A 23,460-nucleotide genomic window follows, 5' to 3' on the forward strand; every position below is an offset into this window, starting at 1 on the left:
CCTCTAACTAACCTGTAAATATCCAGAGGTTTTGCTAAGAGAATAGATATATGTTACATTGTTTATATTTTTTATCAAGATATAATCACCTACAGTTAAATACATTAAGTGTCCGGCATATAATATGTATAAGTGTACGTGTGTGGTTGTGTGTGTGTATGTGCGTGGGTGTTGTTACGGTCAGAACGCTTGTGCTCCATGCCCCCAAATTCATAGGGTGAAATCCTAGCCTCAAAGATGACGGGATTTGCAGGCAAGGCCTGTAGGGGTGATTAGGTCATGAGAGCGGAGCCGTCATAAATGGGGTTAGTGCTAAAGAGACCCCACAGAACTCCCTAGGCTCTTGCATCTTCCAAGGTAGGACAAGAAATCTACAACTCAGAAGCCGGCTTTGTGACCTCAGACTTCCAGCCTCCAAAACTGTGAGCGTTACATTGCTGTCGTTGATAAGATTCTCCATCCGTGGTAGCTTGTTAGAGCAGCCTGAGTGGACTAAGACATACGTGCATATGCAGATAGGTACCTAGGTAGATAATAGATGGATAGACAGGTAGAGATAGGTAGCCATGTAACCAAACTCCAATCAACATGTAGAATATTGCAGGCACCTGGGTGGCTCAGTCGGTTAAGCGTCTGCCTTCAGCTCAGGTCATGATCTCAGGGTCCTGGGATGGAGCCCCACAGTGGGCTCCTTGCTCAGCAGGGAGCCTGTTTCTCCCTCAGGCAGAGGGCATGTGAATGGTCTCTCTCTCTCCTCTCTCTCTCTGGCAAATAAATAAATAAAACTTTTACAAAAAAGAAAAGATGTATAGTATTGTCACGCCCCCAAAAAGTCCTGTTTTCTTTCTTTCCTGTCTGTGGTCCTCTCCTCTGGAGTCAAACACTATTCCGATTTTTATCCCTGTGAACTAGTTTGGCTCTTCGAGAACTTCCATATAGATGGAATGACACAGTAAGCACTTCTTCTTTTTTGGGCTCTTTTAGTTCTATCCAGTTCATCCATGTTGTTGTGGGTATTGGTCATCTGCTGTTTTCACTCCAGGAATGTTCCATTACGTGACTATAACATATTTTCTCTATTCTCTTGTGAATGGACGTTTAAGTTATGTCCCGTGTGGTTTGTAAATTACTTCAGTTGAGAGTACGGTCTAAATACTTTTGCATTTAGATGCTTTTTTCTACATCTTAGCTTATGGCACATTTTCTAGGCGTTTCCAAGCTTATATGCATAGGGTACAAGAATCTAATAAACCTAGATTGTATGCTTTAGAATGGAACTTTAGATTCTAAAAGATAAGGGGGTGTCTGGGTGGGTCAGTCGGTTAAGCATCTGCCTTCACCCCTGGTCATGATGGGATCAAGTCCTGCATGGGGTTTTCTGCTCAGTGGGGAGTCTGCTTCTTTCTCCCTCCCTTACCCTGGCTTGTGATCTCTTTCTTTTTTCCACGCTCACTCTCTCTCAAATAAATATCTAAATCTTAGATTCTAAAAGATAGATAGATAGAGGTGATAGACTCCAAAGTAGCCCAAGTACAGAGTGTATTTGTAAGTTTCTTTGTTGCCTGACTCCTGCTAGTGAAACATTGTTTCACTTGTCCTGAGGGGACCTTTCCTGTCTGTGCTGTCAGAGCACTTGGAAGGACAGAGGGTTGGCACTTCTTGAGTTTACTCACTACTTTATAAACTGTTATACCTGTTTGATAATAAATGTTTCTATGTGTGAAAGCATTTGTTCTTGGATTTGTTTTCATTGCAACCTGGTCATGATAGTTGGGAAAAAGTACCACCACCAATTGGAAGTTACTGATACTGACCAAAAAAAAAAAAAACATGATGGTTTTGAATGACATAACTGGGTTAATACAAAACAATATATTGTAGGAAATTTAACTGTAATACAGAATCGTTATAAGGCAAAGGCTGTTGTTGTTGTTGTTTTCATTGACCTAACCATCTTCTAATGGCCCCAGGTGAGAGTTTTTCTTTAGCAAGGGTTTTTCTAGTTTATACAAACAGATGCACCTTACAAGTTAACCTTCCATTTCCAAGTCGAAAGAATCCAGCTGAGTCACAGTTGATATGTACCCAGGGAGGCTCACATTCGGCTGATGCTCTTGTAGATATGATCTTGTGGGTCTCAGGCTTCTCACCTACTACCACGTTCTTATTTCTTCATTGCCTGCCAAGGAATGTCTTAAAGGTTAGTTTGATCCCGCTCTATGTTTAGAAGCGTGCCTTTACATGGGTTTCAGGTTTTTGTCTGTTTGCTGGATATTTTGCTTGTTGTTGTTTTTAAATTTCCTTTCTCTCTTTTTCCCTTTTCTCTCTTTCTTTCTAAATTCTTTCATTTTCTTTCTTTCTTTCTTTCTTTCTTTCTTTCTTTCTTTCTTTCTTTTTCTTTCTTCTTTCTTTTATTTTCTTTCTTTCTTTCTTTCTTTCTTTCTTTCCTTTTCCTTTTCCTTTTCTTTCTTTCTTTTTTTCTTTTTTCTTTTTTTGAGACTTCAATAACAAGTGGGATTGTTGGTTCAATTATATGGGCTGCATTTATCCATCTTATCACTACCTTTCCCTCAAATGAAAGTTTGCCATTCACATGCCCTTACTTCCTAATGACCTCATTCATGCCAAAATTGGAACTTGGAATCTGAGGTCCAGATTTTTCTCTGACTCAGTTTCCTGTGTTCTGAAAGAAACTCCTTTTTCCTATGTTAGTTGTCATTCTTCCTTTGTTAAGGCTTAAGTGGTGTTAAGGTAAATTCTCATGTTATCCTCTAATGCCAATTTGAGCCTTTTAAAATATTGGAAGCGCTCCCACCAATGAATTGTGTTCCCACAATTTCCTAGCATCATTCATTGCTCTCATTTCACAGATGCAAATACAAAAACACATCCTTTTGTACATAACAATCATAAATACTTTCCCAAGGTCAGGAATACTTGTGTCAGGAAAGCCTTATTTTACCAAAGAACAGGATGTCCTGATAAACTTAATATTCTGAGAATTATCATATGTGCCTATCAAGGTTCCCATTGTGGAGATTTCTACTCTCACCCCTGAAAAGGGGTAAACCCTTGGTCTGTCTTCACTGCCTTCCAAGGGATCTAAGTATTAACTCAAGGATTCACAAATTGTGAAAGACAAATATTTATATCACAAGGGAAAAGAAGGTAACTTTGATGATTGAGCATTTTTAAGGTTATTCTGATGTGTTAATCCTACAGCTATTTCTGTTTTGTTCCTAATTGTTTTTTCTTTTGACTTTCATCTTAATGTTTGCTTTTGTCAGTTCTAGAATTTCTGATTTTCACTATGGGCTGGACTCCTGTGCTAGTCAGTTTTTGGTTGGCCTTATTTTTATTCCTTTTTTTTGGTGATGAGTAAAGCATAGCTCGTTGCCTCAGCCCAAACCTGATCCTGACCCAAAGGATTTATCTCTAGAGTCTCGTCACTTTATCAGTGAATCTCCTGTGTTCACCTGAGAGTGCTTTGACTCTGTGAGAAGTTAATGGGTGTTTTGTAGACAAAAAAAAAAAAAAAAAATCAAAAAGCAGAGCCAGCTGTTTTCTACTTCAATAATCAAAATCTAAATTAAATATGAGAAAAATAGAGAAAAATAGAAAGCACATGTATATAGCTCTTACTATTCACAATAACTTACCTTTCAAAATGATAGAAGCAGGAACTTGCAAGTAGGTGATGTGATTATGACCTTATTGTTCAGAAAAGCCTTCCTGACCAAGTGTGGATTTTTCATAATTCAGAATCAGGCTTAGATCACCGATCTATCACCTCCCAAGAGTGACTTGTTAGTAACTCTTCGAAGATTGTAGCCTGCAAAGGTTGGGTCCCAGGGACTTGGAGTCAAATAAATTTGTCCAAGTTTTTTGAAGAGCTGTGATATCCCGAGTATATTACTTACATGTTCGAGATTTGGTTATTTCCTTTATAAATGAGGATCCAAATATTTATCTCAGAATGTAGTTGTAAAGACCTAATAGCCTAATATACACACACACATGTCGAGCAGATAAGCTGGAGTAAAAATGGCTGCTTTGATTAGCCTGACAATGATTATAAAGCAAAATTTATAGAAGAAACAGTATCTGCTAAGAGGCTCAGAAATGTATAACTTATAATTCACATGAACCAAATTATGTTTAGAAACTTTGTTGTGCAAACATCGAAGAGTAGAGGCAATCAAATCTAGCATGCAACTTTTTACATGAGGCGGGTTTGTTGACCTAAGTTTCCCATCTCATGAGATAAATACACCTGCACCTAGGACCACACAGGTGGAGACAGACAGAAGGGGCATTCTTTTTTTTTTTAAGATTTTGTTTAATTATTTGAGAGCGAGCGAGCGAGCCTGCGCGTGAGCAAGGGGGTGGGGCAGAGGAGAGGGAGAAGCAGATTCCCCACTGAGCAGGGATCCTGACCCTGGAGCTCCATCCCAGGACCCTGGGATTATGACCTGAGCCAAAGGCGGACACTTAACTGACTGAGCCACCCAGGCGCCCCAAGAAGGGGCATTCTTGATCTGAGGTGAGCACTGACAGTGTGACCTTTCAGCTCTCTCTGCACCCCTGCTCTCTGACACGTTCTTGTGTTATACTAAGACCTTCAGTCTGGGTTTAGGCGTGTTTTGCTGTTGTTAGAATTATGCTCTTTCATTAAGACAGTGGTATTTCTTTTCTAATCTATTTTTTGGAAAGCACACCTCTGTTCACACTTATATGCAAATATGGTTGGGAGACTCACGATGGCAATTCAATCTCCGATCATTCACACACTCAAAGTGCAATGACTAAGGAGTACGTCAGAAGGTTCTCAAATCACATCCACTTAAGCAGGAAGGAGCAGCGTGGTTGTTAAGTGATGGGTGGGTGAGGGGCTGGGCAGCTCAGGGTGGTGGCTGAGGGCCAAACATTTGCTGACACTGCTTTAGATAGCTACAGCCTGGGCACTTAAAGTAAAAAAATAAAAAAAATTAAAAAAAAATCAGATCCTTGTTTGCCTAAACCTTTTTCTTACCAAAGTAAACCAACATCTTTAGTTTTTTGGACTTCCCTCTTCCCCCTTAACTCACCCATTTTCAACTTTCCTGGTACATCCAGAAGCAAGCAGACTTCCAGAAGCTGATTCCCTGAGTGCCCAAGGCAAATGTGTTCATTGGGTGACCAAATGGTTCAGGGTGACCAGTTTCCATTTTCAAAAGCTATTTCTGATGGACTACTTTTCATTTTTGCCCCTGCTTCCTGTGGGTACCAGTTGGAGAAGGAGAGAAACAGAGAGACACAGAGACTGGGGCATAAGGAAGATATTTCACAGGGGTAATAATTGAATATGAAAATGGCTATGCCTAAAGAGATTATATTGGTAAGGATTCTCAAACATACTCAAACAATATACATTCTGGAATATTTTCTTGCATATCAGGATCTATTACCATTGTCTGCTTGCATGATTAATGATATATGCCTGAAAAATGTATTCATAAGAATGCTCCATATTTGAGAATATGGTCTTATAATTATGTGCCTCTTACCTCTGCAGTGTTTCTCTTCTACCCTACAGCTTCCCCTCCTCAGTTCTCATTCCTCTGCTGTTTCTTTGGCCTCTTCCTCTCTTTGCCCTTTGGCTCCAGCAAGGGCAGTGGGGACTGTGACAAAAACAAATCAAGCATGCCTTGCAGTGCTGCAACGAGGACAAAATCAAAACCCACGAACCACAGCTAAATAGTTGAAAGGTATAAGTAAATTTGATGTATCAGTCATTTGGCGAATTAGCCTTTCCACTAATTGGCTTTAGGCAAACGGTCCACTCAGCAAATTGACTTCTGGTGAATACATCTAGACCCTGCGTGTTCTGAAAAGAGATAGACTAGTGAAGACATGGAATTTGGAAGAGATTAGTTTTTTTGTATGTAAATGGCTCTGGGGACTGACAGTAAAATGTCATTCTGTGCAAGCAATAGTGACACAACTCAGGTGCTCCCCAGCCTGGAAAGGCAGGTGCTCTAGTTACGTCCGACACTGATGATAGACCATGACTCATTAGCTCTGTGTTCATTGGGAAACTCATCAATTTTATTGTATTTAGGAAATAAGGAGAATGAGCCTAACAAAGTTTCTGTGATGTGTTTGACCAAAATTGTTTCTCAAATGATTGGCAACAAAGATTACTAAAGTGCTTATTTAATATGTGTGGCATATTTTAAAAATATGAAACATCAGGGGCACCTGGGTGGCTCAGTCAGTTGAGCGTCTGACTCACAATCTTGGGGTTGTGAGGTCGAGCACCTCATCCAGCCCTGCACTGGGCATGGAACCTGCTTAGGAGTCTCTCTCTCCCTCAGACCCTGCCCCCTGACCCCTACTCACTCTCTCTCTCTCTCTAAAAAAATAAAAATTTAAAAAATATGAAGCATCATATGATTTTTGTTTGGTGGTCCTTACTGAAATCCCAGCTCTTTAGCTCAACTTCAAAGATTTACCGGGTGTTAAGCATTTTATTTGGTTCTCTTATTCAATCATCACAACAACTCCAGAAGGGAAACATTTTTATTACTCCTAGTTTACCAAGGAAAACTGAACTTAGTGAAGTTAATCTGATCATAATCTTTCCGCTAGTACTTAGGGATTCAGAACTTGACCAAAGTAACCAGGCTCAGTCTAGACCAGCACTGTCCAAGAAAAATAGAATGGGAGCTCCCCACAGATATAATTTTATGTCTTCTAGTAGCCACATTTAAGAAGTAAAAAGAAATAAGTGAAATTAATTGAATTTTATTTTTTTAATTTAGTAGTATATCTTACCGAATCCAGTATGACTGAAGTGCTATAATTTTAATACGAAATCTATATAAAATATTAATGAGAGATTTTGTATTTTTTCATATTAAATCTTTGAAATCTGCTGTGCACTTTACATTTACTGGCCAGTACATCCTAACTCAGAGTGGCCACATTTCAAGGATATTGGAGAATGTAAGTCTCTGTTTCTCGAAGAGTGTTCCGTGAACCAGCAGCATATCCGTTACCTGCAAGCTTGTTCGAAATGCAGGCTCCCAGATTTGCCCCATATCTACCGAATCAGAATCTTCCTTTTCATGGGATGGGCAGGAAAATCAGGTGCATGTGAAAGTTTGAGAAGACCAGCTCAAGAGCCCATGCTTTTCACCGTTTTACTGCTGGTCTGAGGTGCTCATTTGCCGCCTCACTGCACAAATGGCTACTGAGTATCTATGACGTGGCCATTCTGCCAGGTAACACGGACGGTGGTGTTACATTGTGAAAAGTGCATTGGCTTTGGGATGAGGGAGATCCCTAGCTGTAATATCTTATGATCCTGCACAACTTCTAACCACAATAAGCCTTAACAGTCTGCATTTGTAACATGGAGATGACATTGACATTGGTTGTCTATTAAGTATCACTCTTTATTAAGGGCCAGGGCATTGTCTCCAGGAACAAGCGCGGTCTTCAGTCTCCTCGTAAGTAAGTTCTCGCCAATAAGATTTTCGCCTAAGTGTTCTTCTAACTTCCGAAAAGGTTCTTTAAAGTTTCTGACACAATTGAGAGTTTGATCCCCTTCCCTTCTTTTCTCTTTCCTTCTGGAAAAAGAACATAATAGCTGGAACTCCAGCAGCCATATTGAACCATGGGCTGATCTTGAGGATGGAGGGCACACACGAGGACGGTAAAGCAGAAAGATGCAACGCTCCCAGATTCCTGGTATCCCCGCAGTAGAGCATGCGTACACACCTAGTTGCCTTCTTGTTATTTCTTTTCTGTGTTGTACAGGTAAAATACATTAATATATGTAAACTGCCCTCCTATGCAGTAATTTTTTTTTTATAGATGTGAGATGCGGTACTGGCCCTCAAGGAGTTCAAAATAGAGAGCGGACAATAAAGTAAATAAAAATTAACAATAAACATTTATCTGTCATGCCATGAACTATTTCTTGCCCTGAGCATACACACGTAAGTGCGTATCTCATGGCCTACTAAAATCTGTAATAGTATAATATTGTCGCTAATGCTGAATATATATATATATGTCTAGGTAAGACTCCTTCATCGAATTAGCAATGAGATGTTGCCCGTAGCAGTGAGGCTTCGTAGTTAAATCTGTCTCTATTAAATTGCTTTAATGTTTTTATGTCCGCTACCTTAACAACATTGCCAAGATAGTAAGACTTTGGAATCACGTACTCTGGATTGCTTCTGGTCATTTAGGAGGAAATACAGCTATGTTTTATGATCATTGGCCACAGAATAAGGAAGCAGAGATTTTATTTAGGTATCCTTATCATCTAGTTGTTCGTTTTGAGGTGAAGGATATCATGGGGAGCGAATGGACACCTGCATCTATGGAAACAGAGTGAAAAAGTGTTTAGGTCATGAAGAAACCTTATAGTAAGCTCATCCAACCATGTTATGTTATATATGAGAAAATTGCAATCCGCAGATGAGAAGGGCTTGTTTGTGTTCACTGCAAGCTTCTTATAAGGACTAGAGGGGCAGTAGAACACAGCATCCGTGGGTCCTAGCACAGTGTGCCCTCTCGTGCACTAGTCTGTATGTGCATACACACGAATGTGCATGCAAACATGTATGTAGTGGCGATGATTATTTTACACACAGCAGTGAGTTATAGCTTCACAAACGTGATCACGTGGGGCTCTTCCAAGAGCCCTGAGAACTAGCCATTCTTCCCCTATTCTACAGAGAAGGAAACTGGGGTATGGAAACTTAAGTCAGCGCCGCAGGTGGCCACACACCATGGCAGAGCTTGCAAGGGGCTGTCCTGTGTTAAGAAGACCAAGCTCTAAGTACTCTGCGGCATGCAGCCTGCTTTCTGAAGGCATCTCCAAGATGCTCAAATTTCAGGTTTTTAAAAAGATTTATTTATTTATTTTAGAGAGAGAGAACGAGAGAGAGCGCACAAGTGGGAGAGGGAGAGAGGGAAACTCAAGCTGACTCCACACCGAGCATGGAGCCGGAGCAGAGCTCGATCTCACGACCCTGAGATCATGACCTGAGCCAAAACCAAGAGTCTGACAGTTAACCGACTGCACAACCTGGGTCCCCCTCTAGTTTCGTTTTTTAAAATATACATTTATCATCATACTGCCTAATTTTATATCATTATGACTCAGATAAGACAGTTACAGGAGGAGCTCTTAGAGTATGTGCTGGGATATGACATAGAAAACTGGTTCCGTTTACTTCAAAAAGTCTCAGAAATATTGGGAGAGGAGACATAAAAGTATTTCTAGGGTAAAAAGTGTGCAGTTTTAGAATATATGCTCAAAATATGTGAGAAAAGATGCAGCGTCCCCCAAATGATTTCCGAATGTAAAATACAAAATATCTTCTTGATGGAGCATCAGAGAAGACACAATGATTTCGAAATAAGAATATAGTCCCTTTAGGGGGCTATACCATAAGATTTGCAGGAGGAGGTCTGAGGTTTTTTAATGGAGGAAATAGGTTAAAACAGTTGAAGTATGGATCAAGAAGTTTTGTGGCTTCGAAAATGAAAAAAATAAGTAGCACCAAAGAATCAGAAGTTCATCAATATTGATGCTGGCAGTTTGGGAGCAGAGTATAAACATGTGTAGTTACACACCTGCAGGGGGCGCCACGCACAGCATGGTCTGGGAGAATGGCGCCTCCAGGAATGAAACAGTATCCAGTCGGCACTGCGCAGGTGGCCTGCCCAGGGACCTTAGATGTCTCTCAATGTGCAGACTGAGAATACAAGGAAGGACGAGTGTTCATATGTGAGACTTAGTTTCCTTCAGATGTAAAATGAGAATAAGAAAACTTACCTCTCAAGGCTCCTCCAGGTTGTTCTAGAGAGATGAAGTCTTTTAAGAACAGCAACGTGCCCTCAACCGGGAGGTAACATCATCCATGGAAATGATGACGTGACTTGGTCATTGAAAATGAGAAAAGAAAAGAGACACTGGGGTTACTGAAGGGAGGGCAGGTCCCTTGTCCTGTGGGGCGAGTTGTGACACAGAGTTAAGATAGGGAAGTGTCAGAGTCACTGCGGCAGACACCCCACACTCCACCCACATCCCCAGGATCCCTTTTACTGGGCGTCCTTGCTCCGGCTTCTGTGCGCCCTTGTTCCCAATGGGGGCTCCTATGGTTCCCTTCTGATTATGCCTCTTAGGCTAATGGTGCCATTTTCCCACTTTGCATGGAAATTTGGCGGTACTTGGGAGAGGATAAGCTCTAGGGAAGACCTGCACCCTAAGACTGGCTCCTGTATGAAAGCCTACCTCTCCTGCTTCAAGGCCAGCCAATGGGTTCTGTAACTTGATCTCCAGTGTTCCTCCAGGCTTAGGTTGAATTTGGGGCTTTGCCTGAAGTCACACGCACACTTGACCTCTTTCTTTCCCTGTCCTGCTTCCTCCTGCCCTTAGTAGTTTCTCCTAGAACCTTCCTTAATAAGCCACTAGCACATGAGTGCATATCTCAAAGGCTGTATCTAGAGAACTGGATCGGACACAAGCATCCACCAGGGAAAGGCATGTTTAGAATTGGCCCCGGGGGTGAGATGATGGCGATGGAATGTTCCCACTTGCTAAGAATCCAATGTTGGAGATTTCTGGATAACTCAATGTCAATTTCAAAAGCAAGCCCATTCTGGCACGAAATTGGGAGGCTCCCACAAAATCTGATTCATTTTTAGGTTACCGATTTAGGGATTTCTATATAAAGTTACAGGCTAGGAAGAAAAGCTAATTGATTATGCAATCCAGATGTCACCTGGAGCCTGCCGCACAGGGAAATCAGGTTAAACTTGGCTTGAACCCCAATTCCAAGTCCTGAGAAAGTGAAGCCCGGCCAACCGTCTCTGCGCGAGTCAGGCCCCACTTCCATGTGCTTCTCGTCTTTTCCTTCCACCCACATCACTGCCCTCTTTCTGCTGGTAATTTCAACACTCTCAGTGGCTTTTGAATTATTGGAGAAAATGGCGTCACAGACTTTGTGGAATACCTCAGAAATAAACACAACCATAGCAGAGATCTTGCAGACAAGAAAGGAAAGAAAGAAAGAAAGAAAGAAAGAAAGAAAGAAAGAAAGAAAGAAAGAAGGAAGGAAGGAAGGAAGGAAGGGAGGAAAGAAAGAAAGAAAGAAAGAAAGAAAGAAAGAAAGAAAGAAAGAAAGAAAGAAAGAAAGAAAGAAAAGGAAAAAGGAAAAAAGGCTGCCTAGAATAGAATCATGGCGTGAGAGAGCTAATAGCAGCTCTTGGTGAGAGCAGAGGTGGTATCCATTTGTTCCGCACATAGCTTTGTTTTATCTACAAATATTTGCAAGTTGAAAGTTGCTGAGTAGAGGGATGTATTTTAGGTAAGAATGAAGAATTCCAGACCAAGTGCATGACTGCGCGCTATGTATCATATATATATATTTCTATAGATACAGACAGATATAAAGGAAATATTCCAAAATGTAAAGGTGGCTCTAAGTTTTGAGGTGATGATTTCAAATGCTTCCCTTTTTATTGAAGTACAGTATATAGTAAAGTGTTTAAACTGTGTCACTTAATTCATATTTTAAACATGTGTTCCCCATGTCACCATTACCCAGATCAAAATATAAAACATGTTGAGTGCCCCAGAAGTTTCCATTGTGTCTCTTTTCGTCAATACCACCCCCTACATTCCTCTACACCCCTGAGAGGGCTACTCTCTGATTTTGATCATATTAGGCAATGTTTTACCTCTATATACTTGTGTTCAAATTTTTGGGATTTTCTACAGTGAACTTGGATTGTTTTAATAATTACTACATAAAGCAAAGTCGACAAAAGGACAGTTTATCTAACAGTCCAGGTGTTTCATATTAATGAGGAAAATGATTTCCAGAAATTCCAAAGTATAGGCCACTAGCCAAGAGGAGCATAGGACAGTAGGATTTATTTGCCAGTGGGATAAAGAGAGCAGAAGGGGCTTCATAGCCAGAGGGGTCCAGTTGTGGAATGAGGCCTGAATTTCAGCTCCCGTGCTTTTGCTGAGAGGAGAGGGTCCCAGGGCTGTGGCCCATGGTCTCATCACCCTTTCTAGAACTTCTGCTTTCTAAGCAGTAAAATGGGATTACAGGTTTCAAGAATCTGACTCTCCCTGATCTAGTTCAGACCCAGGTATTTCCAGCCCATCGTTACTCAATTGAAGAGTTTGGTGTTCCTGAGGAGAGGCAAATTATTGCCTCTGAAGAGCTTTGCTGGCAGAAAGGAGCGCATCATGGCTGTGGCTCACTAATAATTTTCGGGTCTGTGCTAGAGTCTGAAGCAGCCAGACTGAGAGAATCTTCATTACACCTGTAAAGCCCTTCATTCCAGAAGGGGCTCTGATGATGGGGAAGTAACAGTCTTGCCACAATTGAAAATATTCTTCAAAGCACCTTCTCTTGAAGGTTTCAAAGTTGTGAAGAATTTCTTAGACTCTGAGGTCAGATTTTAAAAGAATTGCATTTTGCTGGCCTGCCACCATTTTCGAACTGCTGACAGTTAATAGGAGTTTTTGTGCTGATTCCTGGGGGCATTTTATATTAAGATTGTTCATTTGTCCCTGCATGTTAGAGGCAGAAGAGGAAAAGTACGTTTTCTGGGAGAGCAAGAAAACAAATTATTTCGTAAGTCCCATATTAGCACCTTGGCCTTGGAAATTATGTCTTAGCTTGAAATTTAGTGTCACCCATTTTCGCATGATGTGAAACAATATTTAATAGTGAGAATCAACAAGGGATTTGGAGTCAAGCAAGGCCCAGTTCAAATCACATGGAAAATTATCTCGGACAAATTACATTTAGTCAGCACCTAAGCCTAACAGACTTATTTCTTTCAGTTGTATATCAGAAATAATACAATTTTCTCACAAAATTATTGTGGGGATTAAATTTAAAAAAAAAAACAGAAAAAGAATCTAAATCATCAAATGGACACTCTAGAAATGTCAGTTTCGTCTCTCTCTACCTTTAAGGAAATCACCTAAGGAAGAGATATCAAGGGAAGTAGAAGAGTAATAAAGTGAGGAACAGATGTTTTTTTTTTAAAGATTTTATTTATTTATTTGACAGAGAGAGATAGAGACAGTCAGCGAGAGAGGGAACACAAGCAGGGAGAGTGGGAGAGGAAGAAGCAGGCTCCCAGCAGAGGAGCCTGATGTGGGGCTCGATCCCATAACGCCGGGATCACGCCCTGAGCCGAAGGCAGACGCTTAACCGCTGTGCCACCCAGGCGCCCCAAGGAACAGATGTTTTTGATTTAGGCACAACCGGTTTCAAATCATGGATCTTCCACATAGTTGCTATGCAACCCTGGACAGGTTACTTAGCATCTCTGATCTATGATATCCTCATTTAGAAAAGGATTGGGATTAATTACTAATTTTATAGGTTAAGAGAATTAAATAGTATGAACACCTATAAAGTTCTTAGTGCAATGCCTCACACTTAGGAAAAAAATCAATGAAAAGGAGTTTCTGTTATTTAGATTAGAGTTTAGCTGCTATGGTTTTATTCACACAAGTGGAGAGGGGATACTCATATTTTCATGTTACATTAAATGAAACTTCTTATATAGAAATACGACGATTTCTGTAAATGTGAGAACATTTCTTAAGGATGGTGTTAGAACCTGAGACACAGTATCCAAAACCCTTGCTCAATGTTTACCCCATTGACTCCTTGGACTTACATTTTCTTCTATTTTCTTTTCTTTTTTTTTTCTTTTAAGAAAGAGAGCAGGAGCAGTGAGAAGAGGGATGGTGAGGGGAGAGAGAATTTGAGCTGGGAGCCTGATGTGGGGCTCGATCCCAGGACCCTGAGATCATGACCTGAGCTGAAATCAAGAGTCAGACGCTTAACTGAGCCACCCAGGTGCCCCGGGACTTACATTTCCTTCTTAATTTGGTGTCGTCTTATTAAGAACCTCTTATTTGAGTAAGGCCATAGAGTTCTTAATGTTATCTGGAGATCGGTATTTCTATATAGAACGAAACTCTTTAGAATCATTTCTAAATGTGTACGTCTATAATGGATTCAGTCTTGAGGAGGGGAAACCTTTGTATTGTTAAACCATAAAGGGAAATGAAAGGTCCAGTGAGGAAGACAATGGAGATAGCATCCAGTTCCAAAGGCAAACGCTGTGTCTTCTACTCTTGAAATGCCTTTATTAAAAGAAGGGTTCATTCATACACTATTATCACTCATTAGAATCTATTTGTCTTTTGGTGAACTATGTAATACAGTATTTTCTACAATTTGCTAAAGCATCTTATTCTCCCTTTTGGCACAAATCGGTTCATGATCGGAGTGAATGAGTATTTCAATAATATATCTACCCTTATAATTGTGTTTTGTTTTTTTTAAAGCCGACTGTTTTTAAAGCAGTTTTAGGTTCATAGCAACATTGAGCAGAAAGTACGGCCAGCCCCATTATCAGCATCGTGCTCTCCAATGCTACATCTGTACAATCTATGAACCCACACTGACACATCATTATCACCTGAAGTCCATAGTTGATATTAGCATTCACTCTTGGTGTTATATAAACTGTGGGTTTTGACAAATGCATAATGATATGTATCCACGATTGTGGTATCACATCTCACTGCTCTAAAAATCCCCTGTGTTCTCCCTAGGTATCCCTCCCTCCCCTCTAACTCTTGGCAATAACTATATTTTCACAGTCGACAGTGTACCTTTTCCAGAATATCATATGGTTGGAATTATATAGTAAGTAGCCTTTTCAGATTGGCTTTTTTCACTTCGTAATATGTATTTAAGTTTCTTCCATGTCTTTTCCTGTCTTGACAGCTCATTTCTTTTTATTGCTGAAAAACATTTCATTGTCCGCACATTCCACAGTTTCTTTATCAGCTCACCTACTGAAGGACATCTTTGTTGCTTCCAAGTTTTGGCAACTATGAATAAAGCTTTTATAAACATCCAGGTGCAGGTTTTTGTATGGACATAAGTCCTTAGGTCATTTGGGTAAATACCAAGGAGTGAAATTGCTGGATTGTGTAAGAATATCTTTAGTTTTGTAAGACACGACCAACCTATCTTTAAAGTGACTATACCATTTGGTATTCTCACCAGCAATAGAATTCCAGTTGCTCCACATCCTTACCAGCATTTGGTGCTGTCAATACTTGTCTAGAATATGTCTTCATGTCAGTTGTGCACATAAGTTTTCCTTTTATTTTTATTTTATTATTTTTTTAAGATTTTATTTATTTATTTGACAGAGAGAGGGAGCAAGAGAGCATAAGCAGAGGGGAAGGGCAGAGGGAGAGGGAAAAGTAGATTCCCTGCTGAGCAGGGAGCCTGTCCTGGGGCTCGATCCCAGGACCTTGGTATCATGACTTGAGCCAAAGGCAGATAGATGTTTAACCAACTGAGCCACCCAGGTGCCCCTCAGTTTTCCTTTTAATTTATTTATTTAGTTTTCCACTCATTTCAGGAATATATTCTATTATGACACTGACAATATTTTCCCTTTCACTTTTTTGGGTTTTCTTTTTTAAGGGCTCCAATTATATTTTTGGTGGACACCTTTATCCACTATGATATCTATTTTCCTTTCCATAATTATATTAATATATCAGCCTTTTTTTCTCTGCATTCCATATTTTATCTTTAGTTTTTTCCTTTGTCAGCAGTTTGGTTGTCACCCGTATTTATTTATTTGTTTGTCTAAAAATATGTATCTAATTTATTTGTAATTGTGACATTTTTGTCCTCAATTTCTTTTCCCAACACTGAAATCTCCATCTTAATCTCATCGTGCTCATTTTCTTTCTCTAAATTTTCCTCTTATCTTTGAACCCTTATTTCTTAACTTCATGGTCTTATTTAGTTTATTTATAGCCTGAAGCACTTCGGGGAACTTTTCCTTTTTTATGAAGGCTTGTATTTTCTTCCAGAACAGATTCTTCATCTATTTTTGCCATACTGTAGGTCTATTTCTCATTTTACTGCACATGCTCAGAGAGACGCATTATACCTCTCTCTCTTTTTTGTCTTTTATACTGGGTAGTAGTGTCTGGGTTTAAAACAGAGTGGGTGAATTCTCAGTGACGTCCTCTCCACTCCTGCTGAAAAATGTCTTTATGTTTTTATAATTTAAAATTTAAAGGTATTGTTTATGTAGCCTGAGGGGTAGAATAGCGTGGGAAGCAGTGGGATGCTGGAGCCTGCTCATATCAACCACGAGAATAGGTTATTAAATTTTCAGTATTTTTATGAGACAGTTGTTAAGAAAATATGGCCGTTACTAAAAATTAAATTATGTTAGTTTATACATAAATATATTACATTAAAAACAAAGGTACGCATCCTCAAAACTCATCTTTCCTGATGACTTTGCTCTATGTTACCAGTACCCATGCTATTGAGGTTATTCTGCATTCAATGACCTCATATTCATTACTTGAAATTGGCTGCGATCAGAGTTTTTACATCGTGGAAATTGGCTTATGCAACAAATCAGGCCCTGACTTATTTTTTTGACAATCTAGACTCAGTGAGGTGATGGAGAGAATATTAATAATGCAGATGAAATTTAAATGTGTTGTGCCTTTTGCCATTACATTGTGATTAGCACAGGTAATTGAGAAAATATGTTTTCATTATTGGAATCTACTATCTCATTCAGAAAGAAGTTGTTCACTTTATTCACAAAGGCAAACATCTTTGTGGTTTCACTTTATTCCTATTTAAGAAAATAAAGAAAAATATTAATGAACATTCATATGGGAACTACATTCGTTTATTAATTGCAACCTTAGTTGGGTCATGGGTACAAGAGTTCAGCAAAATTCAACAAAAATATACTATGAGAATCAATTGATTCTGGAATATGTGGCATAATTTATTATTACTTATAAATAATAAATGTAAATATTATTTTTATTTTTTTAAAGATTATTTGAGAGAGAGCAAGCACACACAAGTAGAGGGGAGAGGCAGAGGGAGAGAGAGAATCTCAAGTAGACTCCTCACTGAGCACGGAGCCTGATGTAGGGTTCAATCTCACGACCCTGAGATCATGACTTGAGATGAAATCAAGAGGATGCTTAACTGACTGAGCCACCCAGGTACCCCATAAATGTATCATTTTAAATACGTGTTATATCCTTCATATCAGTACAAATTTTATAAACCTTTATGTGTTATATATTATAAATATATATATATATCATATATATATATATACTTTTTTATATATGTATATATGGGGTTAGATGCACCTTTATTAGTGAACGTAAGTGTTGATCTTGTTTTCGATGGCCAAGTTTATTCTCCTCTGTTGGGCTGTATCCTGGGGTAATATTCAAACTAATTAACAACCTGAAAGACAAGCACTCACTAACCAAAGCAGAACCACAGGATATTAGCCATAGCATGCAGAGTACCTTTAGGACTGAATTTTTTTTTTCCAATTTACCCTAGGGCACTGGAGCTTTCCATTCAGTTAATGAGTCAGCCAGCTTATTCTTTTATCCCATTTTCAATACTTTGTCCTCAGTAATCATTACCACTTTCTCTCCTTGCCCTGCTCTCTCCATGATACGGGAAGAACTTCATGAGTGTCTCCTCCCCCTGCTACCTGCTCCTCTGAAAATTTTACTGTAGTCCTCTTCTCCTCCCCCTCCTACTCCCTCTTCTCCTCCTCCTCCTTCTTCTTCCTTTTCCTCTCCTTCTCTTTCTCCTTCCTATCATCTCTGTCTAAATCTCTATATAACTGCCGGAGACAACTAGATTGGGAAGTTAATAATCTTTTGTCTTTTTGTTTTCCTCTCTTTCCTCTAAAATTAAAACCTCCAAAGCTTGCCCTTGGCTCTGCTTGGACTCAGAGGTGGTCAGGGTGGAGTTTTTGTGGAAACTGTTACTTCTCCTTCTGGAACTGATGACAGTAACTGTCCTTCCACTTCCTTGCAACTTGGATATGTGTTTTAAGAGTTTTGTGTATTTGCGTGAGTGTGGATATGTGTGTTAGGGGAAGAGGGAGGGACATGTTTACCTTCCTTTCTTCTTACATTGCCCCTTGCATGGCTTCTGTGGAAGGCAGGCTTTGGAATTGCTTAGATGCTCGCCAGGTCTAGTATATTAGCTTTCTATTACCAAATAAGAAAGTACGACAAACATTCATGTTTGTTATCTTACGGTGTCCACGGGCCAGGAACCAGGGTTTGGCTGGATCCACTGCTCACCACTGGTGAGCTTGAAAAGTGGTCATTTTATTGATAAATTGACAGACTTAATTTCTTTGTGGTTGTATGACTGAGCTTCCCCTTTTTTACGAGCTCCCAGCCAGGGACCACTTTTAGGGACCAGAAGCCACTGGTAGTTTATCGGCAGTTTGCAGTATGAGTGCTCCTTTTCATCAGGCCAGTAGGAACTCTCTTCTCGGATACTTCACCGTCTTGTACTTGATGAAATCAGGTCAACCCAGGATAATCTCTCTTTTGATTAACTGTAAGTCCACTGGTTAGTAGGCTATCACAGGTGTGATATTCCACGATATTTCTAGGTTCTACCCTTACTTACTTAAGGGGGCGGTCATTATATAAGGCATGCATGTTATTCAGGGCTTGGAATTTGGGGGCAGGAGGCTTTTATAATCCCGTCTACCACACTCAGCCTTGCCGATTGTTAATACGTTCAATCTTTCTTACTGGCAACCAACTTACTCCATATTCTTATGATTGCTGCTAGTCTATTTCAGCTGGATTTTTTTGTTTGTTTGCTTGCTTGCTTTTTCTTCCTGGGCTATAAGCAAAGGAAGATTCTAAGGTTTGGCTTTACTGTGTTATTTTAATCTTAACTAAATAACTGCTTCTATTTATGATTTGCTAAATTGTAATGTTCTCAGTACTTTTTGCATATAATGGAGTAATATTTATACAATAGTTCTTGATGGATTTTTGATAATCCCTTTTATTTCTTTCTTCTGCACCCTCTTTGCAAATTTACACCTCAGGCATGAATGCTCTCATCCCAAGAAAAGAAAAGGGGATTAACCCTAGAATAAAGAATTCCAAAGAAGGTACGATGTAGGGAGAGTTCTCAGAGAGGAAAAGCAAATAGCATCTGTTCAGACGGGAGGAGAAAAGAGATTTGGAAGGATCAATATGAAGTAAAGAGAAAGCCTGAGACTTAGTAATAGAGTGCCCCCTCTCATGGGTTCCAAGTACACTGGGAAGTAAGCCAAGGACAAGATGGGAAGTGGCTGAGAGGATGGCCATGGTGAGAGGTGAGGTGACTGCTAAATCCCTGACAGTCTGTCCATAAGAAAGATCTAAACTGGTACCAAGGCAGTGATGTGGGGAAACCAAGTTTGTTTTTGTTTTTTTTTTTAAGATGTTATTTATTTATTTGAGAGAGGGAGCGAGTGAGCACGAGAGAGAGTAACAGAGGAAGAGGGAGAAGCAGACTTTGCTGAGCAGGGAGCCCGACACGGGGCTCGATCCCAGGACCCTGGGATCATGACCTGAGCTGAAGCAGATGCTTAACCAACTGAGCCACCCAGGCGCCCCAGAAACCTAGTTTTACTGTGCCAAGAGGCCAGCCCATGAGTTTACAGCATCTGGGAACACTTCCGAAGTGGATGCAAAGAAGGCAGGACCCAATGCCCAGAGAGCAGGCACAAGGAGCTACACTTCACTTGTGGGTCAATAGAAGCCATGGAGAAGGATAGCACAAGAGAGAAGACTCCCTGAGGCTATGTGAATTCTCTCTTTGTCTAGATGCCATTCTTGGAAGAAGGTGGGAGGGGAAGAGCTCTTTCAGAAAGACATGCGAACCTTAGTTTACCCCCAAATGAAACTGCTTACAATAGGAGAAACTTTATTCATTGTGATTGGAAAGTTTGCCGTTACTCTGCCATCAGTGGAAATAAGAATGCCCCCCCCAATGTATTTGTTACAGAAATAGAGAATCTAAATTCCATGTATCCTCCAGGTTGTATTGCACTAAACCGTGACCCTCTTCTTTGTTTATTATCTCATTTAACCATTCCAGAAACTATTACTCTTCTCATTGTAGAGCAGACAATACTGAAATTTAAGAAATCTTGATAATTTGGGCAATATCAAAAAGCTATTAAGTCAGAGGTGTGAGATTCTGTTTGACCCCAAAGTTGCCTATCTTAATCATCTTGATTTATAATATAGGGTACGTATTATTTCAGTGACAATTTAGGTGACATCAACATGGGCTTCAGTTCTGGAGTCGGTATATGATTTCGTCACTTGGACTCCCGGATATTCACAAAATATATTAATTTTTAAAGTTTAAAGGAGCATATTGAACTGCCAGATGGTTTTCTTTATATCTACGTCCACATCAGGACATAGTCCTGCCTGCAGACAAACAAGTCAGTCTACAATAAAGGTGCTTTCTTCAGAATCCTTCTAACTCTTCAAAATGGTACTACAGGCCGGTTTTTGTATTTCTACAGTATTTGGTTCTGGATAGTACCCTTTACCTATCACCGTGCAAGAACTCAAGCCCAGGGAGGCAGAATTGGGGTTGAATCTAGTCTACTTCCATTTGTCAACCTTTGGCATAGACAACATTCATCTTCAGATCCAGCGTGGCCCTGGTTTGCAAATATCTGATTAACCAAACTCTAGACTCTCGATCCCGAAGGACTGGAACTGTCTTGGCCTTGCTTAACGGTTTCATCCTGTCCTTAATTACCTCATTTCTGGGTGTTTTTCATGCTCTATTCTATGTCATTCTTTTTGTTGTTTCTCTAAGTGTCGTCATTTTACCCATAGGCAAACGATTTGATTTACTAGACCAACATAGTGGATATTTGTTAACTGTGGCCTTTTACATTTGGCGGAAGTGAGTGGAAAAAGATTCTGATGTTTTCTGAACTGCACCCAAACACAAAATAGAAATCCAAAATGTTCTGGGAAAATATACCTTCCTATGGCTTAAAATTTACCCATCTCCCAGTGGAAACTACTTAGGGATGCGTCAGTATTTATTTAGCTCTGACCTAGATATGTAGCCAAAACGTGCTTGTTAGCTTCAGCCTCAGCTTTGGCCTTTGAAAGATTCGAGCTGAAGATTCAGGTACAATTTCGTACCTTTTTTTGTATCCTTAAACATGTGGTAGACCCACGTGATGACGAGGTTGCCATCATCCCCAACCAGCATAACCAGAGCAGGAAACGAGCAAGGAATTGCATTCTGAGTCACTGTTCCGATATGAATATTCACTTTCAAATATAAGTACATATTTCAGATGTACCTTGAAGTGAAAAATCTTCTCCTGTGCTTTACACATGATAAAACATAGCAATCATTTGCATATAAATGTACATTTATTATTTCAAGCATAAAATGTTACAATAATTAATAATGATTTTGGAAATTGTTAATGTTGCATGCCAAATATTATTAAGAACTTTTTAAAATATTAAATGAATAGAAAATAATTGACAAAAATATTACCACTATGAGGGAGTATGTTAGCTAAGTAACTTAGAAAGAATGTTATATTCCTTTTTTTTTTAATGATTTTTTATTATATTATGTTAGTCATCATACAGTACATCCCCGGTTTCCGATATAAAGTTCGATGATTCATTAGTTGCGTATAACACCCAGTGCAAGTTAAGTAATAATGTGAAGCAGAAAAATAAGGTCTAAATGACATCATGCTTCTAATCCTTATACGATTATTTGGCATATTAGTATTCACAGCATTAAACAAGATAGCTTTTAATAACTGTATTTTTTTAAAAAAGAACTGTATTTAATTTTCACTTATTTCATTATACTTAGGCCCTAAGTCTGTCAAGAAGTCCTATTGAGGAATTGTTCCCATTTTGTGAGAATAAGTCAAAAGAAGAATGTCAAAAAAAAAAAAAGAAGAAGAAGAAGAATGTCAACTTATCCAACTTTTTATAGAATGGAAAATCAGAAAAATGTCATGCAATTGTCATTGCCAACGGAACAAACACGAAGGCTCTGAATGATTCTGAATCACAAGCATTCAACTTTTTCGCACTCTCAGCTGTGTGTTTGGAAAGTAATTATAGCAATGTGTAATAGAACAGATTTACTGGCTGTGGGCAGAAAGATAGTAGCTGTTTTCCTCATTCTCTTTAAGCCATAGAAAAGCTCCATGACACACTAGAAATGTTGAAACTTCTTGTCTGCACTCCTACAAAATGTTCAAACGAGATGGAATAGCAACTCTGGCGTGTTTAAAACAAAAACTGCTTGAAATAAAGGAAGTCTTCATACTGAACTTTGCAAATAAGAAAAGCAAATTAACAACAGATGAGTGCTTGAGAGAACAGGCTATTTATTGAAATCTCCTAAAGAATAAAAGCAATTCATGTTTCTAGAGAGTGAAAGCATTTCTTACGTGTATCATACAAGAATAAAGAATAATCATTTCATTATTCTATTCCAGGAAAGGTGCATGGATTGAGGGCAACTTCATAGAGAACCGGTGGAGTTAGTCCCAAGCAATGTGCCAAGATTTATGCCACTACCTCCATGAAATTTAAGGAATTTCCAGCGAGGCTTCATTTGTCCTTTCTTACAAAGCTGTCCCTGATAGCCATGTATGTACTGACCTGTTTAATTCGTTATTCAGCACAGGAACAAACATATTTGTGACTGAGTGATAGGATCCATAAAAGATATTAACTTATGAGAAAAGGGCATTGGGAAATTTGAGAGTACACACCGGTATGATTTGCATAAATAAGTTATTACCATAAAAAATGTTTCTGTACGTGTTCTTTGTCTTTTTCTTTACCAGCACCTGCTTCAGAGAAACCTGACAAGACCACAGAGACTCCAAGAAAAGTCAGTTACCTGAAGCTTTCATTTTGAGTCGAGGGAAAAGGAATTCTTCCTCTTGAAAAGCCTGAGTTTCAGCAAACTTCAGTTGGTTAGAATTGAGCCCTTCCCTTCCCAAATGGCGAGAACAAAACAAGCAAGAAGAGGGGTGTCCACAGGGGTATCTGTTGAAACCTGTCAGATTTTGATTTATTAGACATTTGGGTTTGCAGTCTTAACTCTGCTACTTTGTGGCTGTGTGACCTTAACACTTACTGAGCCTCAGTTTCCTCTTCTATAAAATGGGAACAATAATAGACTCTACTGTATAAGATCATTACTAGGATTAAGTAAACTTATCTTTAACAAATGCTTGCCAGTTAGCTATTAGTGCATGACAAACATCCCAACACTCATGGATTAAAAGAAAAACGAGTCCTTATTTCACCTGAGACTGTGGGTGAGCTCGACGTTGCCGCTGCCTGTCCCAAGCGTGGTTGATGTCACTTGGTTCACCCACTGTATCTGTAGTCAGCTGAAGGCTGGCTGGTCTAGATGGCCTCACTCACAAGCCAGGAGAATTACCAGATGTTGGCTGCCTATTAAAGTGATTCAGGTG

The 23,460-nt window shown here is 39.5% G+C and overlaps 1 long non-coding RNA gene across 1 annotated transcript; it reads left to right on the plus strand.

Annotated features, from left to right (window-relative positions):
• The first annotated feature begins 2,062 nt into the window (after window positions 1-2,062).
• LOC148108374 (uncharacterized) lies at window positions 2,063-21,931 on the plus strand. Its single transcript, XR_015727839.1, has 2 exons — window positions 2,063-2,200; window positions 21,831-21,931. It is a non-coding gene; the product is annotated as an uncharacterized LOC148108374 (long non-coding RNA).
• The last annotated feature ends 1,529 nt before the right edge of the window (window positions 21,932-23,460 follow it).

Source organism: Ursus americanus, chromosome 20, assembly GCF_024610735.1.
Source record: "Ursus americanus isolate L20-20 chromosome 20, mUrsAme1.1.p, whole genome shotgun sequence".
Classification (NCBI taxonomy): domain Eukaryota; kingdom Metazoa; phylum Chordata; class Mammalia; order Carnivora; family Ursidae; genus Ursus; species Ursus americanus.